Below are 20,571 nucleotides of genomic sequence, written 5' to 3' on the forward strand. Positions count from 1 at the left end.
TGCTTCTGGAAAGGTAGTTAAGTACTGAGTGCCTGGGGTAGAAAGGTTCAGTACATACCCTTTTGTGCTCTTTTAGCTTTTCAGTATGTTCATGAAGTATTTTTGCCCCAATTTTTATTTTCAGAATTTTCAAAGTAATACAAAGAGACCGATAAAAGTGGTACAATGAACATCATATACCTATCAAGGTTCCACAATTAACATTTTGACATATGGTGTCATATATTTCTGTGTGTGATGTGTATATGTCTCTGTTGAACCCTCTTGAATGGAAGCCACAGGCATCGTGAAACACTACCCTAAATTCTTCAGAATGATTGTTCTAAGAATAAGGAAATTCTCCCTCCTCATCACAAACCATTATTACACCTAAGAAAAGAAATAATCTAATATCATCTCATTTCCAATCTATATTCAAATTGTCCCAGCATCCTCAAAATGTGTTTTAGAGATTTTTTTTTTTATTTTGTAATCCAGAAGAAGAATCCAAATTCAAAGTTTGCATGTTGCATTTTTACTCATGTCACTCTGGCGTTGTTTAGTCTACATCAGTGCGTGCTCTTGATTTTGTGAGCGCGTGACACTGACTTTTTGAAGAATTCAGGTCAGACGTGTTGTAGTGTATCCCATACTCCGAATCTCTCGGTTTCCTCTGGGTATGCATTCTTTCTTTTTCTTTTTCTTTTTTTAAGATTTTATTTATTTATTTGAGAGAGAGACAGAGATAGTGACAGCATGAGCCTGGGAGGACAGGGAGAAGCAGACTCCCTGCTGAGCAGGGAGCCCAACATAGGGCTCAATTCCAGGACCCTGGGATCATGACCTGAACAGAAAACAGACGCTTCACCGACTGAGCCACCCAGGCGCCCCTGCCTTATTTTTTTTTGATAAAAAGATTTAATAGCAATAGTAGTGAAGGAAATCAGACCCTGGTTTAGAGAAACAGCAATCTTCAAAGTAGCTCATCTTCTCAGTCTCTCTGGCAGTGGTGAGGCCCAGCGGTCTGGTCCTCGGACCAGATTCTTTAAGCCTCTTCCCTGCAAGTCTGTCGCTTTGCCCTTTGACCTGAGTCATGTTTTCCATGCCTTCTCCTTTCCCACTGTGCCCCTGCCCCCCAGGTCAGGCCTCCAGTGCCTTACCCCCAAGTTACTGCGACCGCTTCCTTACTGACCCCTCTAGTGCTAGAATCTTCCCCTTAAACATGTGCCGCTCCGTGAATAGAGAAGAAACACTGCCTTCATCACGTCTCTCCTCCCTACAAAACCGTCACTACCTCCCTATTTCCTACTCTCCAGCAAAAGCCCGTCTTTTCTGTCGCAGCCAGCTTTGAACACCACCTTAAGCATCAGAGACGCATCTCTACTTAAATCCCAGTGCTCCCCATTTCTTGCTGAGTGGACTTGGAGAAGTCACTAGGCTGACCTGACCTTCCATTGGCTTATTCGTAAAATGGAAATGACGATTGTGCCTGCCTGCCGAGTCAGTCCGGCACGCATCTTCAGGGCCCCCAGATCTTCTAAAAGTCTGTTCAAATCTCACTCTTGGGAGTCTTGGCTCAGGCCCTGCCTCTTCCAGGAAGGCTTCCTATCAACAGCAGCCCCCCTGCTCTGCACTCCCATAGCATTAGTGCTCTACAGGGAATGATGTAGCAGATGCCAGCTGCTATGGGCTACATGTTTGTGCTCCCCCACCCTTCATATGTCGAAACCTAAACCCTAGTGTTTACATTTTCCTCTTATCTGCTACTTTAGATGGCTGGGGCCCCTTGAGGGCAGGCGGAGATCTGTCTGTTGTTTCTCCCAGAGCTCAGTGGTGCTCTGTGGGAAGATGCTTTGTGGGTGTTTAAAGCCTTCCTTTGAACTCTGAGAAAATATGACTGAGAATCTGTCTTGGGTGAGACAAGCAGGACCAAGGACTGGGACCAGCATCCAAGCGTATCACAGTCACCGCCTCCACGGACAGAGTGCCTAGTGTGTGTCCGGCACTTTGAATACATATTCTATCAGATTCCGACTTCATAGATTGAGAAGCAGAGGCTCAGAGAGGGTAAGTGCCTTGCCTAGGGTCACCCAACTACCACCTGCGGAAGCTGGCATTTGAGCCCAAATCTGTCTAAGGGCAGAGCCCATATACTTTCCCTGCTGCCTCAGAAGTAACAGTGAACAGTAAGTAGGTTCACGGAAGGAAGGACGAGTTATCAGAGCTACTGTGATTAGGACCAAATTTATTCCAGGACTCTCCTTTCTAATGCGAATGTCCACCCTGACGGTAATGTGTATTCCCAGGGGTGGGGGGACTCCCATGAATCCGTCTTCCCACATTATCAAGGCCCCGAGACAGGAGTCTCTGTGGCCATGGGAGAGAATGAAGGGAAAGGATTTAGGGTCCCCATCTCTGTCTCAAAGGGCCTCAAACAGACCATCTGGGTTAATGGGAACTCCCAGCGGGTTAAAAGCAATGATAAGGAACTAAGTAAGTAGGAGAACAAAGGAAGAAAGAACGATAAGATGGCAAGTAAACAGGGGACGGGATAGGAGATTAGCTTAGGAAATATGTGTTCAGGAAAATCCTACATGAAATCCTAAAGAACACCACCCTGCAGTTGGGGACTGGGGCATGCGTGTGTGTGTGTGTCTGTGTGTCTGTGTGTCTGTGTGTATTTGTTCAATCTTTGAATTTAAATAAAGAACAGACCACTTCATCACCCTGGCGTCACATTTCCCAGCTGGAGGGCAGTAATTGCATGGCCAGATCCGGACCCATCTGGGAAACACCAGGGTCTTCCTGAATCGTCATACGCCATGCTGGCCGCCAAAGGCATAAGGTGACCTAAGTGAAGCCTTCACACAGGCCATATGCACAGTCATAAAACCCCACGGGAATGTGGCAATAGAGGCAGATTGCTGTGCCTGCCAAATTTCCAAGGGGGAAGAAGGAACTTGCTGCATCTGTATTTGCCCCCAGGATTGGAAAAATGTATCTCAGTCACTGGAACTGAAGGGGGGTGGCCTTTACCTTCATAGGAGAGTCACTGTTTATACAAATACCGCTGATGGCCTGATACATGTGTGTGTCTTTATATAAACAGAGCTATACGCTCACCTTGCCAGATTGCATCAGCTACCTGCTTCACATTTTACCCCGGTGCTTAAAAAAAAAAGAAAAAAACATCTGAAAATCAGAATACTCTGTTGTCTCTGCCGTATTTCTAGTTCAGAATTTTGCTTTGAGAGTTGAAGAAACCCACATCTGGTGCTTACCCTCGAGACAGTCACTGATTAAATGAATTATACCTACTTTCATTTGTTAGGAACCCTATCACTTTGACAGAGCTCATTCACAGGGACAAGGAAGGTGGAGGGGTTGTACTGTGGTGATGGTGGTGGTAATTCTTAGAGAAACCTAGCAGTGAGCTGGCCGCTTGCGGTGCTTGCTGTGCCCAATGTAGTCTTTCATTCCTTAATTCAGCAAATGTATGTCAAATGTATCAGGACCTGTGCGGGACACGGGATAGGAAAGCAAACAAAACACGTCCCTTCTTGTCCTGGGTTTTCTCAAGGATCTCGTGTCCAAAGGAGAGGTCAGCTTCTTTAGAAGGGGCCTGTAGGGATTTCTGGTCATCTTGGTTGCCTGAGCTGTTGGCTGCAGGAAGCGCCTCTTCCACTCCAAATGTGTTGTTTAAAAACAACTTCAATATGTAGGGGAGGGGGGTGGGAGGTGGGTGAAACAGGGGATAGGGGGTAAGGAGGGCCCCTGCCTTGAAGAGCACTGGGGGATGCAGGGAAGTGATGAATCACTATATTGTACACCTAAAATGAACATAACACTGTATGTTAACTAACTGGCATTAAATTAAAAACTTAAAAAAAAAGATGTAAAAAAACCATGCTCATGATAGTCACTGATTTGCATAGCTTTATCTACCTGGGTGTCCGCTACCCGGTGGAACAAATTGGATTTTTTTCATTCTCCTGTAGGATCTAGCAAGGGGCCAGATCCTACAATCCATATTTTTGCTGAATGGATTAGTGAATAAGTAAACGATTTTGAAGGATGTGGAAAAAAAAATTTCAATATGTAGTAGAGATCAAAAGCAAAAGCAAACAAACAAATTCCAGTGCCAGAAATGAAGAGGTAGCTCAAAGCCACAGCAGTGAGCAGGAATTAGCATTTATGCAGGGTAGAGAGGAATCAAAGGTGGATGGGCATCCTGGGTGCAGGGTGTTAATGGCAGGGTAGGGATGGCACTGGGATCTGAACTCCTACAGAAAGCCAGCAGCTGGAAGGGCTAATCTATAAATAGGGATAGGAGTGGGGGGGGGGAAGCAGTTCAGAAGTATACTGGTCGCTTTGAGTAGGGAGCAGGAAGAGAGTCACATAACTCAGGGTACATAGGCAGGCAGGCCACCCAGGTAAAATAATTCTTGCCAAATAACAGTAATTGCCTAATTATGTGCCGGACACTGTACTAAGTGCTTTGCTTATATTAGCTCATTCTTAGAACACCCCTATCTTACACATACTGAAACTAAGGAACAGAGAGGTTAAGTAACTTGCCTAAGGTCACACAGCCACTAAGTGATGGAGCTAAAATTCAAACCCAGGTAGTAGAGGATGCATCTGTGTTGGTAATTATGACTGAAGATGAATTAATAACCCAAACTTGCTAAGCCCAAGAAGAAATAAACCACCATGAGACTAGCACAACAAATGTGAGAATTCACATCTTAGAAGCTATAGCTAACAGAGAAACCTGAAAGGGGCTTCAAAATGAGTATGCTTAGAATGTTCAAAAAGAGTTTTTAAAAAGATTTTATTTATTTATTTGAGAGAGCGAGCAAGTATGAGCAGGGGGAGGGGCAGAGGGACAAGCAGACTCCCTGATGAGTGGGAAGCCTGGCACAGGGCTCAATCCCAGGACCTGGAGATCATGACCTGAGCCGAAGGCAGATGCTTAACTGACTGCACTATTCAGGTGCCCCAAGATTTTTTAAAAAGGAATAGGAATTATAGGGTAAGAATAGAACAGTTGAAAAAATATGGGTGGGCTTGAAAAAGAACCAAACTATGGGCACTGAAATGGAAAAAAGAACACAACAGATGAGGTAAACAGCAAACCAGATACAGCTGATGAGCGGATTAGTGAACAAGAAGATAGATCGGAGGAAAGCATCGGGAATGCAAAGCAGAGGAATAAAGATGTGGAAAATATGAAAGAGACACAAAACCACTTGGAGGATAAAATGAGAAGTTCTAACAAGCTTCCAGTAGGAGAGACTAGAGCAAATGGAGAAGCGGGAGTATTTGAAAGATAATAGGGGAAAATTGCCAGGGTTGTTGAAAACCAGGAGTCCTATAAATTCCTGTCAATGGTGTCAGGCTCAGGAGCCCACAGGTAGGTCATAACGGCTCAGAAATGCCAAGTTCTTAATCAAGACCAATGTTTCTCAACTGTTTCTCCATTACTGCCTTGCCTTCTCCTGGGAGCCTTTTTAGACACTTTTTCCTAATGGCTCCCTCTTTATCACCAAAAATATACTGTATATCTGTTAATGCTCTGAATCTACTGGGCTTTATATAAGCATGATATAGTATAGGCTGTCCTCATCACCTGTGGCGGGGGAGGCTCTTATACTTTGTTCTCCCTCCTCCTTTGCCTGGCTTTCTACTCCTTCTTCAGGTATCAGGGTTAAATGTCACATTCTGAACCTCCCCAAAGAGGTCAGGCAACCTATGCTATATGATCTCCTTTAATGCACTTTTGAAAAGTCTAAGTAAATAATGATCTGTGTCATTATTGATTCAGCAAGGCCCAGGTGTCTCTTGCATTCTGCTGTGACTCCAGAGCTCAGAGCCGTGGCTGCCACACGATCGATGCTCACACATAGCTGAATGAATAAACGAGGACAATGAGTGGCATTACCTGAGCAGATGAGAGGAAAATCACAGCCTTGGGAGGGACCGCAGGAAAGCTCTTTACCTCTTCCCCAGCCTATGAGCAGAACTATTGTATAATGACTTCTGAGAGAGCAAAGCATGTGCTTTTCTGAAAACCACACCATAGTAGTTCCTTTCTCCTTTAAATAGTTCTTATTACTTGGAAGCAAAAGGTGGTCAGGAAGCTGTTGAGAATAGAGACAGACCTCTTTTTGAAAATATGTAAAAATAACATCTAAAATCATTTCCTATTTTAGCAGAGCCAAGGAAACTGCCAGCTTCAAAGAAACCCTGTAGTAAATCCTTTTGTTACAGGGAATAATAGACCAAATTGAGTGAAGGTTCTCTTTTTACCCAACAGAACCAAAACAAATAGGTTGAAATTTGGGGTGGTCACTGTAGTTGCTTGTGTCAGCTTGTGAGAGCCAATTGTTACAGTTTCAGAAACTTTGAGTGGTAAATACAGCCCTTATTAAAAATGAAATTATATCAACTTACAATTAAACTAGATGAAAGAGAAAGCTAATAAATCCTCAAAACTCCTCGCTTCCTAATTATTTTACTACGCGTTACTATTATCCAAGCTTTTGAGGTTATTTACATCCTTTGCACACAGATCAAATGGGAAACAATATATAACATTTTGCAACTGTTTGTCTCTTTGCAACTCCACCTTCAGTGACATCAAGTAGGTAGTTCGAAACCAGCCATGGTAAGAGTATTTACATCATGGAAATTAGCAAATGCTACAAATCAGTGCTTAATCTATTATTTTGTTGATCGTCTTGACCAGGGGTCTGCGAACTTCCGCCCACAGCATGTTTTTCTACAGCTCACAAGCTAAGAATGGTTTTTACATTTTTAAAGGGTTGTAAAAAAAAAATGAAAAAGAATAGGCAACAGAGACCGTATGAGGCCACAAAACCTAAAATATTTACCATCTGGCTCATTACCGAAAAATTTTGATGACCCTTGGTCTAGACTTAAGAAATTAATGGAGAAATGTTAATAGTGCAGAATTAAAGTGAAAATCGCATTGTCTCTGTAGGTGTTACATTTATTTATTTATTTATTTATTTATTTATTATTTATTTATTATTTTAGCTGTATATGGGTTTTTATTTTTTTATAATTTTTATTTTGTTGTATTAGTCACCATACAGTACATCATCTTTATTTATTATTATTTTTTAAAATTTATTTGAGAGGGAGAGAATGAGCGAGAGCACGAGCAGGGGGAGGAGCAGAAGGAGAGGGAGAAGCAGACTCCCTGCTGAGCAGGCAGCCCAACGCAGGCCTCAAACCCAGGACCCCAGGATCATGACCTGAGCTGAAGGCAGATGCTTAACCGACTGAGCCACCCAGGTGCTCCTATAGCTGTTACATTTTAAATAACACAAAAAATTGAGGAAATATTCTTCCAGTATTCAGAAACTATTACCAGATTTAGTGAAGAAGTCACTCAAGTCACTGATATGAGCCAGTGAAATTTCGACATACACTCTGTTGTTTCTGTTGTGTCTTGACTCATTAATGTAAATCAATAAATGTACCAATACTCATGTTGGAAACATATTACATATTTTACTATTATTTGTAAACTGTGTTCTACACATGTACAATCAAGATATATAAAGGAGGGCACGTGTTGTGATGAGCACTGGGTGTTACACACAACTAATGAGTCGTTGAACACTACATCAAAAACTAATGATGTACTATCTGTTGGCTAATTGAACATAATAAAAAAGATATATAGATGCACTCTATTTTCAGAGAGCGGGTTATTAAGCATTTAACAGTATACTGCTGGTCATACCTTTGGTTTTGTTTTCAGATCTCTAGTTTGTTTTATAGTTAACATATTTAGTTAATATTTTTATTGAAGAGCATTTAACATGAGAGCCGTCTTCGTAACAAATTTTTAGGTGTACAGTACAGTGTTGTTAACCATGGGTACAATGTTGCACAGCAGATCCCTCGAACTTCTTCAACTTGTATAACTGAAATTCACGACTGTTGATGAGCAGCTCCCCATTTCCTTCTCCATCCCAGCCCCTGGCAATCATCGTTCTATTCTCTGCTTCTCTGAGTTTGACCATTTCTGATATCTCATGTAAGTGGAATCACACAGTATTTGTCAGTCTGTGTCTGGCTTATTTTACTTAGCATAATGCCCTCTAGGTTCAAAATGACAGGATTTCCTTCTTTTTATGGCTGAATAATATTCCATTATATGTATATACCACATTTTCTTTATCCATTCACCCATCAGTGGACATTTAGGCTGTTTCCCCATCTTGGCTATCGTGAATAATGCTGCAATGAACATGCGAGTGCAGGTATCTCTTCGAGATCCTGATTTCAATTCTTTTGGATAAATACCTAGAAGTGTGACTGTTGGATCATATGGTAGTTTCATTTTTACTTTTGTGAAGAACTTCCATACTGTCTTCCTTAGTGGCCGAACCATTTTACATTCCAACAATTGACAAGGGTTCCAATTTCTTCCCATCCTTGCTAACATTTGCTATCCTTCCATTTTTGATGATAGTCACTTGAACAGGTGTGAAGTGATATTTCATCATGGTTTTGATGTGCATTTCCCTGATGATTAGTAGTGTTGAGCATCTTTCCACAGACCATTTGGCCATTTGTATGTCTTCTTTGGGGAAAGGTCTATTCAGGTTCTTCGCCCATTTCTAAATTGGATTATTGGCGGGGGGGGGTTGCTACTGAGTTAAGGGAGTTTCTTATATATTCTGGCTATTAAACCCTATCAGATAAATGGTTAGCAAATACAGTCTCCCATTTCATAGATTGCCTTTTCACTCCATTGACAGTTCTCTTTGCCACGCAGAAGCTTTTTGGTTTGATGCAATTACGTTTGTCTATTTGTGCTTTTGTTGCCTGTGCCTCTGTTGTCCGAGCCAAGAGATCATCACACTGGTCATACCTTAGGGAGGTAAAGTTCTGTGGGGATTCTTTGAGGCTTTCAACAGGTTCAGAGTCCCCTTTATTCAGTTGGGTCTGAGCAAAGTTACTAACCTGAAAACAAACTTACATCTGAGCTGTCTTAAAGCATTTGAGTTATGGCTGCAGATTCTAACCCTCTTCATCTGATCATGGGGAGGGAGGAGGCTGTCTAGTCCTTGAGGCCTTGAGCTGCCTGGGAAAATCCTTGGGAAAAGATAACATTTCACTTTGGTGACAAATTTGTTGATTTTACAGATAACATCCACATTTTGCCCTCGAGAAGGAGCACTCAACAAGGACATTGGTTTTTATGGTTTTCTCTAAACAGTCATTAGTACAAATTAATAAATCTTTTTGTTGGGGGAACATTGGGCTATATTTCATCTTTGCTCAGCTAACAGAGAAAAAAAGGAATGCATTTCCTTGAGTTCAGGATATAAAGAACAAGAAACTTTGAAGTTATATGGAACTGGCACGTGCCCCTAAGTCATGCTAAAGACAGAGTGCACCAGTTTTGGCACGGAAGAGCACACGTGAGTAAATTCTTGCTCTCTCTGGCAGTGGAATTTAGAAACTTCTAGAACAAAGCTTATTCAACTCGAGACTGCATCAGAATCACCTGGAGGGCTGTTGAAACACAGACGACCAGGTCCCACCCCCAGAGTCTCTGTATCACCAGGTGTATGGTGGGGGCCCCGAATTTGCCTTTATAACTAGGTCCCCAGTTATGGTGATGCTGGCACTGCTGGTCTGGGGACTACACTTTGAGAACCGGGTGTCTAAGAAGAAAGCCCTTGTGTTCCAGCTGTCTGGTTTTGATTAAAATCTTTCTTGAGATGTTCCCTGCAGGGTCACTTCGACAGTTTGTGGTCATCTAAGCAAGCTGGAAAATGCCTTTCTCCTACAATTCACACAAAAATAGGTGAAAGGCTTGGCTGCTCTCAACCTGGATCACTTCAGCCTTGGAGAAAGTCAGCTCCATTCCCATCAGAAAGCCCTTTGGGGCCTGAGTTAGTGTTTCAACTCCTGTTAAGGCAAAAGACCCCGTGAATCCGAGCCCTGGATATGTGCTGTTCTAGAAAGGATCCAGAGGCCCAGGAGATTCCGGCTGCAGTGTGGGGAGGATGTGCAGGTTAGGACATGGAAATGTTGGCACTAGTTAGCTTTGAGTTCTGTCTGGGGAAGGAATGAAAGAGGGGCTAGAAAGTGAGCCTAGAAACAATCCTCCCAGCACTACTCCCTAGAGAGTGGAAGTGATGATGGAACTTCCTTTCTCCACGAACCAAAGTGGCACCATAGAGAGGTGGAGTGATGGGAGAGCTGGAGAGTGCAATGCAATATCCAAAATGTCTCCGGTGGTTATCTTTGGGGGGTGGGGTTGTAGGTGATATTTTTCTTTCTACTTCTCTGCATTTTCTAAGTTACAAAAACTTAACATGTATATATACTAATTAATAAAAATTCCTATTTTTCCCTTTTTAAAGAAATTAATGCATGGCATATATAATTAAGTACATAAATTCCCCTAACCTTAAATATATAGCTTCATGATTGTGTGTGTGTATACCCATGTAACCAGAATCTAGGTCAAGACAGAAAACATTTCTAGTTCCCCAAAAGTCTCCTTCATGCTCCCAGTCATTATTCCCCAAGGGTAACCACTGAGTTATTGACCTCTATCATCACCAAGAAGTTTCGTCTATTCTTGAACTTCAGAGAAATGGAATCATATAGTATGTATTTTTTGTGTCTAGTCTCTTAAGCTCAATCTACTGCTGGTAAGATTTACTCAGGTTGGGGCGCCTGGGTGGCACAGCGGTTAAGCGCCTGCCTTCGGCTCAGGGCGTGATCCCAGCGTTATGGGATTGAGCCCCACATCAGGCTCCTCCGCTAGGAGCCTGCTTCTTCCTCTCCCACTCCCCCTACTTGTGTTCCCTCTCTCGCTGGCTGTCTCTATCTCATAAATAAATTTAAAAAATCTTTAAAAAAAAAAGATTTACTCAGGTTGTTGCCTGGAACAATAGTTCCTTCCATTTTATTGCTAACTGGAATTCCACTGTATAGAAACACCACATTTTTTTTATCCCTTCTCCTGTTGATGATCATTGAGGTTATTTCCAGGTTTGGGCTACTGCGGATACCTCCTCTCTCTCAAAAGTTAGGAAGTAGCAGTGGGGATGATCGCTTCCTTAACAGCATGCTTTTATTGAATGTCTAGTTTGTGCTAGGTATTATGCTTAGTTCTAATCGTCCCAACAGCCCTGGGCGAGACCATGTCGTTATTCCTCTTTCACAGGGGAGGAAACTGACTCCGAGAGAAACAGATCGGGTTCTCTGGACAGCAGATGCTGCAACAGCTAGAAGTGCAAATGGTTCAGTGGGAAAGAATACCTGTGAAAGAAAAGAGGAAGGAGCAGGATGGGGCAAGGGGTCTGTCAGATCACGGTGCAGACCTGTCAAAGTCTACCAGCCCAAAGGAAAGCTCCGGAGCAAAGACTGCTTTCTAGAGGAATCTTCTGTGTGGCAGAAATGGGCCTTGGATCACCTCCTTGATCAGTCATTGGCTGGGGGCCACCCCAAGAGCGGGATGACCTTGGCGCCAAAGCTGACGCAGACCCTGAAGAAGCTAACAGCTGGAGGCTGTCAACTAACCACAGCACTCACAGCTGGGTGGCGGGCTCTTTCTCAACAGGGACTCTGAGCAGCGCATCTCCCTGTCCGCCACAGCAAGTAAATGCAGAATCAGGGATTCAAACCCAAGTCACCTGGAGCCACTCGGGCATGCTGCCTTCCCCAGGTCAAGAAACCTGTCAGTCAAGAGATAAAGAATCTCTTCACAGCATGAGCCATGGTCATCAGGTGCTAGGTAAGGTCAAAGCTAGGGGCAGGTCTGGTTCTCTTTCTGTCCTTGATAGTTTGCCTCAACTTTCAGGTGCCTACCATCGGTTGGAGTCTTGACAGCAAAAGTGGGAAGGACACGTCCAAGATAAATCCATTGCTGGGGTGCTGGGGTGCTGCCCAGAGTGTGAGGCTACATGTGAGGCAAGTAAGTCGCAGGCAAGAGCATTTTCCTTTGAAAGAAAGAAAATGAAGGCAAGCTCTTCTTCTTTCTGAAAGTTTGGGCTCCAACTATGGCTTAAACTCAGAGCAAGCAATCTTAAGAGGGTGAACATTGGATGAAGGGCCCAGCTAAGGGGAAAGAGGCCTCAGTCAGAGGGAAAGACTTCTCTTAAACTCAGGGCAGTGTGCTCAGAAAGATGAATGGGATCTATATTGAAGTGTGACTTTCCAGAGAAAGGAAGGTTGGTTCTGGAAACACGTGTGACTTTCCAACATGATTTGCTTCCAGGTTGGAATCATTAGACCTAATTTCAGTGACTACTGTTGCCCTAGGCTGTGCCCTTTCTCTGCGCAATGGAGGGATAAGAGGCCTCTGGGTGTGCTAGCTTGAGACATTGGGACTATTGTGGGCCCTTCATATCTGACCATTCATTTCTGTCAGTTAAAAATGCCATGAACCAGAAACAAACCCTCACATTTATGGTCAATTTACTTTCAACAAGGGTGCCAAGACAATCCAATGGGGGAAAGAATAGTCCTTTAAATAAATGGTGTTGGGACAAGTGGATGTCCACACGCAAAAGAATGAAGCTGGACCCTTACCTTGTACCATATATAAAAATTAATCGAAACATATCAAAGGTCTACATAGAAGAGCTAAAACTATAAAATTCTTAGAAATAAACACGGGTATAAATCTTCCTGACCTTGGATTAGGCAGTGGTTTCTTAGCTATGACACCAAAAGTACAAGCAACCAAAGAAAAAAATAGATAAATGGGACCACATCAAAATTAAGAGCTTTTGTGCTTCAAAGTACACAATCAAGAAAGGGAAGAGACCACCCACAGAATGGGAGAAAACTTTTTGCAAAATTACGTATCTGATAAGAGACTTGTATCTAGAAGATATTCAGAACACTTACAACTCCATCATAAAAACACAAATAACTAAAAAATGATCAAAGGATCTGAATAGACAGGACCCCAAAGAAGATATACAAATGGCCAATAAGCACATGAAATGATGCTCAGCTCCACTAGTCACTGGGGAAATGCAAATCAAACCACAATGAGGTTCCCCTTCACACCCACTAGGATGGCTAGAATAAAAGACAAGGAGCGAACTAAGAAGTGTCAGTGGGGATATGGAGAAATTGGAACCGCCACACATTGTGGGATTCTAGCAGGATGGGGAGGATGCACAGATACGCATGTAACCAGAATGTTATAATGCCACCCTGCAGTGTGGGGAGGATATGCAGGTTAGGACATTGAAATGCTGGCACTAGTTAGCTTTGGGTTCTTTCTGGGGAACGAGTGAAAGAGGGGCTAGAAAGTGAGCCAGATATAATCTTCCCAGCACTACTCCCTAGAGAGTGGAAGCGATGATGGAACTTCCTTTCTCCACGAACCAAAGTGGCACCATAGAGAGGTGGAGTGATGGGAGAGCTGGGTAACCCCACACTGCGGGGTGGGATTATAACATTGTGCAGCCACTTTGAGAAAACCCTTTGGCAGGAACACCTGGGGGGGTGCAGTCGGTTAAGCAGCCGACTCTTGGTTTCGGCTCAGGTTATGATCTCAGGGTTGTAGGATCGAGCCCCGTGTCGGGGCTCTCTCTCTCCCCTTCTCCCTCCACCCTTCCCCCCTGCACTCTCTCTCACTCTCTCTCTCTCAAAATAAATAAATAAGTCTTTAAAAAAGAGAAAAACAGTTTGGCAGTTCCTGAAAAAGTTAAACATAGAATTAGTTACCCTATGAGCCAGCAGTTTCACCCCTGAGGAATATACTCAAGAGAATTAAAAACACACATCCACATGAAAATTTGAACATGGATGTTCATAGCAGTGTTAATCACAACAGCCCAAGAATGGAAACCACCTAAATGTCCAACTTAACAAATGAATATACCCACACAATGGAATACTGTTCAGCCGTAAAAGGAATAGAGCACTGACATGTGTTACAACATGATGGACCTTGAAAACATTATGCTAAGTGAACGAGTATAGCTACAAAGGACCACATACTGTATGATTCCATCTATAGGAGACGTCTGGAACATGCAAATCCACAAACAGGAAGTAGATTAGGGGTTGGGAAGAGCTGGAAGGGGAAAGAACCAGATTGCCTGCTAATGGCTACAGGGTTTCTTTTCGGAGTGATGACAATGTTCTAGAACGCTGGTGACGGTTGCACAACTCCGTGAATATAATATGGTAGGTGAATTATATCTCCCCAAAGCTGCTATAAAAAAAAATCCTGTGGAGGCCTAATCACCTGGTACTCACACCCCTGGATTCTTCCAGCTGTCCTGGATGGGTGGTCGGTTTTATTCAATTCTAAATTCCTGGGGCTGCACAGTCAGAAGTTAGGAATTAAGGTTGGAGCTGCTTTTGTCTTTTGCTCCCAAGTAACATTTTTCTCAATGATGTTAGCACAGTGCAGCCTTTATTCCCAAGCAGCCCCTGTCAGAAGGCCAATTTGGACATATGTCCCTCGGATATTTTTTACCCTGAATGTAGTGCCTACTCAGAGGCTATGCTTGGGATGGTTTCCTCCTTGAAGAGTCACATCTGGCTAGTTGAAGAAGCTGCAATGATACTCACATGTTACTGTGCCCATAGCAACTCAGATAAAGCTATAGTCAAACACACACACACCAAAATGGGGAAAGTAAAAGGACTGACAGTACTCAGCGTTGGCAAAGTCGTAGAGTAAATGGAGCTCTCGTACATTTGCTAATGGAAGTGGAAATTAGTAAAACCACTTTTGTGGTTTTTGTAACAGTCTGGCAGTACCTACTACAGTTAAACAGATGCATGCCCTATGACCCAGCAGTTTAACTCCTGCATCTACACCAAACGCTAAGGCATAAGAAGGCATGTGCCGGAAGGGACACAGTACTCCTATTCATAAGAGCTTCAAACTAGAATCAACGCAGATGTCCGTCAACTGGATAAAGGATAAAATGTAACATAGCCATGCAATGGAACCCCACTCAGCAATTTTTACAAAGCCTACTGGTACACATAATAAGGTGTACCTACTGGTACACATAATAAGATGCAGCTCAGAGATAGAATGTTGAGCAAAAAGAAGCCAAACGCCAAGCACACTATGTAATTTTATGGTTTCGTGTATAGAAAATACAAAAGGAGGCAGAACCAATCTCTGGTGATGAAGGTCAGCAGGGTAGTTACCTTCCGGGGCAGGTGTTGACCAGAAGGGGCCATGAGGAAGCCTGCGATTTGCTGGAATCCTTCTAGATCTGGATCTGAGTGGTGTATAGAGATGCATACATGGGGCCACACGTATGTGACAATTCACAGAGCTGTACCGTGAGTCTGAATGCCTAACTGAAGGTAAATTGTACCTCAACTAGAAAAATAGAAAATATTAACTAAGGTGGCCAAACCGTGTTGTTACAGAAAGTGACAGCTGGAAGGGGCCATAGGGAGAAGGTCCAACCCCTTCTTTTACAGATGAGGAAACCAAAAAAATCCAAGGCTTTTCCAAGGCCATAAGCTAATTGGCATAAGAACCAAAACTGCTAACAGTTTGCCATCTTCGAACACCCATGATATGCCAGGAGCTGTTTTTAGTTAAGCGATTTAATGCTTGCACTAACCCTATGAGGCAAGTGGCTATTGTTATTATACCCATTTTACAGACGCAGAACCTAAGGCCAGATAGCTATCAAGTGACGGGGCCAAGATGCCAGTCTAGGCAGTCCTACTCCAACACCCACACCCACACCCATAGCCACTCTCCCCAGAGTTGAATGCTCAGACTCATGGTCCAGTGTTCTGGGTCCCTAGCATCATGCTCTATTTTTTAATTTTTTTATGGGGATAATCTATTTATTTCCTCAAAAGGTCCTCTGAGAGTCCTGGGAAGGACTAGAGGTAGGTCTAAATCCAGTCATAATGCCCAGCTCACACCTGTCTAAAGAAATTGCACATCGGTGAAGTCTTCACATGAAGGCTTCGAGGCTGAAGACAGAAAGTTCTAGAACTCAGAAAGATTTCCTCCTGGCTGCTCCAAATCCCTCGGTGGGATTGGGGCAGGATGGGCTAAGCATGAATCCTCCAAACAAAGCCTTCTCCCACCCCACCCACTCCCCCAGTGAGCAAGTACATTGTTGCCCTTAACCAAAACCAAATGAGCAGTCATGGTTACACTGGTGTCAATGAGGAAGGCAGGCCCAGTGGAAATGGGTCTGGTCTTGGGAAATGGCCTCCCAAGGTGGGACCCACGGCCTGGTTCTAGCTTTTGTGCAATGGGCTGGGCGGAGGGAGCTCACCTTCAGAGGGGTCTGCTAGGCTTGGACATCTGTCCACAGGGTCAGCAGGGAGATGTGTGTTATGAAGGGCTGCCTCTACTTCTGACCCCTTTCCACTTTTTCAGGTTCTTCCCCATGGGCTTAGCAGTCACATGTGGTTTGGTTAAGTTCATCCAACATTTCTGGAGTGTCTACTCGGAGAATTCAGGGATGATTTTACCCACCTTCCCTCCAAGAGTTCAGTTTCCAGTGGGGCAGATTCCAGGGAAAGACAGCTTGGGTTCAAATCCCCATCTCCGCACCCCCTACCTGTGGGACACTGGTCAAGTTCCTTAGCCTCTTGGGTTCCTAGTTTTCTCATCAATAAAGTCAAGCTATCGATAGCACTGTCGGGCTGTGGGGATGAAGTGTTAATACGTGTGAAGGATTTAGAACAGTGACTTAGGCATCCTAAGTCCAAGATAATTATTCCTATGTTCCGGTGATAAGGTGAGCATTTTGTGGGAGCACAGAGGAGAAGGTCAAACCCAGACAGAGGGAATCAGGGAAGACTTCCCAAAGGCGGTGACACCAAAGTGAGTCTTGAAGGGTGAGCAGGACTTAGGATGGAGAGGCAGTGGGGAGAGAATGTTGTGCAGAGGGAAGAGCACGAACTGTAGCAGAGAGGCTGGGAACTGCTCGGCACTGGCGGGGTGCTGGGGTGCAGTCTGCTATTACTAGAGCTGGAGGCACAGAACAGCGGTATAGGAAGCTGAAGAGGCTGGTGGAATTGGCTTTGATGGCAGAGGGCCTTCAAAACCTGACTACTCTCCTTGAAGTCTCCCTTTCCTCCCTCTGAGCCAGGCCAGCCTGCTTTTGGCCATGGGGCTTGCCCTGGATCTCGATAGAACCTTGGCCAGGGTTCACAGGAGGCTGCAATGATCTCCAGGAAATGCCGAGGTGATGAGGATGGCCCTGCATACGGCTAATGTAACTGTCACTCCAGGCTCCCCCCCCTTTACCCCCCGAAACACATTTTTGTCTCTGTCTCTGGAAAACATGTGTGCAAGCAAAGTTTGGCTGGGTGGCAGATGAAACTTTTTTTTGACAACAGAAAGCCATCAACAGTCCAGCTACATGGAGAGCCCCCAACTGGCCTCAGATGCTCATCTGAAAAGCAAGTCTGAAAAGCCCAAGTCCCCAGGGTGGTCCCGTTCTACCTGGGGACTGTCCTAGATGCATCTGTTTCCCACTGACCTTACAGCAGAGATCCAGCAGGCAAAGGGACCCTACTGCCTCATGCTTGAGGAATGCTCCCTCCCACCTCCATCCTCCTGGCTTCCAGAACTCAACAGCTCGCCTCTTATGGGCCAATGTTTGCAGAAAGTGTTTGCAGACTTCATAGCATGCCACTTCCAGGAATAATTAGCAGTTAGGCAGCCAGTCTTTCACTCAGGTCTGGTGAACGAAAACCTCAAGAATGTGGAGCTGGGTGGGGGTGGTGGTGGAGGAGGTTAGGGGTGTTTGCCTAAGTGAGGCTTGCCAGCCTGCCTAGCTGGCTGAGTTTGCTAGCCCCTGAATCCCAGTCTCTGAGCACACACCTAGCCCCCCAAGCGCACCCTTCCAGGAACCTACTCTGTCTGACCTCCACGGGACAGAGGGTCACCGGCTACTCTTTACTTTTGTCCCACAAAACCCCAAGTCACAGTGTAGTCGCCAGCCCTGCCATGTAAACAAGACAAGGAGATGCCCTAGCTCGTACCAAGAGCTAGTAGCCGTGGGCACCTTTTCCGATCGTGTCCCATTGCCCAACCTTCCCCCCCCCACACTGTCACCTAACAGAGACGCTGCTGGGTTTGAAGTTCACGGACCCAGTCGAGTATCAACCACATGGTGAACAGTTGGGGATTTTTCTGAGAAGACTGTGATCTATGCTATGCTTCCTTGTTTCAAAAAAACAAAAAACAAACAAACCAACAAAAGAAACAAGTAACCCCACGGGGTGAAACTCCTATTACACGTTGGTTTTTGTCAGGCCTCTGACTTTTGGCGAAGGCCCAGTTTCTCCCTGTGATAATCCAGGGTTATTAGTTTAATATACAGGCCCCTGAGTAAATTTTGCACAGGACTTCCTATCCTGCTGAATCGCAAACTATGACAGGGTATTTTAGGAAAAGAAAAGTGAATAGAAATCAACGTAAAGCCCTGTAACCTGGTCCAAAATAAATCAATTGCACAAATACAGGATGGGTGAAAACTGGCTTAATGGTATAGTATGTAGGGGAAAAGGTGGGGGGAGGTGCTTAGGGGTTTCTGGTGAGTTGGCCCAATGTAAGTCAGCATGTGATATGGCCAGTACACCGAAAAGAAAAGTGGTTGCATCATAAAAGTCTACTCTTCAGAATAAAGGAGTTCTGCTCTGGCCCCATAGATCAAACAAAAATCTCCCAAGTCATTGGGTGGCATTTTGGCCACTGCAAACTGGTGGGTAGGGGGGTTAGAGTGTTGAGCTGGGTGGAGAGAGTTGTGTTCTTTTATTACCTATCACCCCACTAGACTGTGAGTGGGGACCATACTTGTTTTATCCGCTATTGTATCCCCAGGACACAGCGTGGTGCCTGTCCCAAAGCACGTGCTCAGTAAACAGAAGTGAAAGGCTGAATAAACGAAAGGAAAAATCTTTTTCAGTTGGAGCCACTCAAGAGTGCCCACTCAGCTCTGGAGGTGACATCCCCGCCCCTGGAGGAGTGCAAGGAGAGGCCAGAGAGCCCCTGGCCTGGGGACCGTAGTGGGGGGTTCACGGTCACTAGATGACCTTGAAGCACACCTCCCCACAAGTCCCGAGGGGACTAATAACATCCCCTGTGGGAGAAGCAGAGGCTGACCAGGTGCCTCTGGGCGATCCCAATACCCTAGCTGGCTGTGGGCTCAGAGACATATGAAGCATGAGTTCTCTCGTGTACTCACTCGCTCCCTCTCTCTTGCTCCCCCTTCCCTTCCATTTTGCTGTTAACGGGGTCTCAAGGGGCATCTGGGTGGCTCAGTGCGTGCAGTGTCTGCCTTCCGCTCAGGTCATGATCTCAGGGTCATGGGATCAAGCCCCGCATCGGGCTCTCTGCTCAGCGGGGAGTCAGCTTCTCCCTCTCCCTCTGTGCTTCCCCCCCCAAATAAATAAATAAAATCTTATTTTAAAATGCAGTCTCAAGAGTGTCTTGCAGAGGCTGTACTAACGTCGGCAACACTCTGTTCTCTTCCTCAATGGCCGACAATGATGGTATTGCTAATCTCACCAGCTGCTTGGAGGTACCTCTCTCTCGGAAGAAAATACCTTTAATAAATACCAGCCTTTAGAAAGTCATGATTCTGATGAAACAGAGCAAGGGACTCTTTCAGAAGTCACGAGCATTACCCCCAAAGGGGGCTTCTTTGAAAAAAAAAAAACCCAATTCACAACATACTAGTGAACAGCAGCTATGCCCCCCACCCCGGGCCCTGTAGCAGGCGACTGGCTGGCAGTGAGGAGCGGGGTCAGGCTCCAGGTCTCCGAGACCGAGACCAGAGTGGCTCAGCCCTCTCCATCGACTGCCCTGCCGGCTTATGCGCACACCTCCTATAATCTCAGAGGCTCCTTCAGCCCTGCTGCTCGAGGGAAACTCAAGACTTACTGGGGGACGTGGGGAGGCTCAAATTCCTTGTGTAAGTCATGAGAAGATGGATCTTTCCTCCTCTGTAACTGTTTAAGCCAAAATGGTCCTTTTGGGGAGTCCAATTTAGTGCCGACAGAAGCAAAGATGAGAGAGAGAGAGAGAGAGAGAGAGAAACATCCAGGGTTTGTGAACTTGCTGGAATTATACTGTGTAAACCTCTGCAGGTTTGTTTGTTTAGAGAGAGAGAAAGAGTAGGGGGGAAAGAGGGAGGGAGGGAGGAAGGGAGGGAGGGAAGGAAGGAAGGGAGGGAGGGAGGGAGGGAGGGAGGGAATGGAGCGAAGGGAGGAAGGAAGGGAAGGGAGGAAGGAAGGAAGGGGGAAGGAAAAGATAGCTGAGTGGATTTATGACAGGATGTGAGAAAGGAAATGTCCCATTATTCCGTGGTCATTTCCTTTCCACCTAGAAACTCTATCACGTGAAAGCCTCCTCATAGGCCTAAAAATTAAGTTCTACAGAGAGATTTAGTTGGCCAAATGATCTCAAGTGAGAAATGGCAGAGGAAGCAGAGCCCACCGCTGTCCCCAAGCCCTCTGGCGAAGGAGGCTGTTCCAGACTGCCACCTTGCTAGCAGAGATGGCTTTATCGACAGCGAGTGTCAAACACCAGACAGATTTGTGGTCGGCGAG

The sequence above is a fragment of the Ursus maritimus genome (assembly GCF_017311325.1).
Source record: "Ursus maritimus isolate PB19 chromosome X unlocalized genomic scaffold, ASM1731132v1 scaffold_X1, whole genome shotgun sequence".
NCBI lineage: Eukaryota > Metazoa > Chordata > Mammalia > Carnivora > Ursidae > Ursus > Ursus maritimus.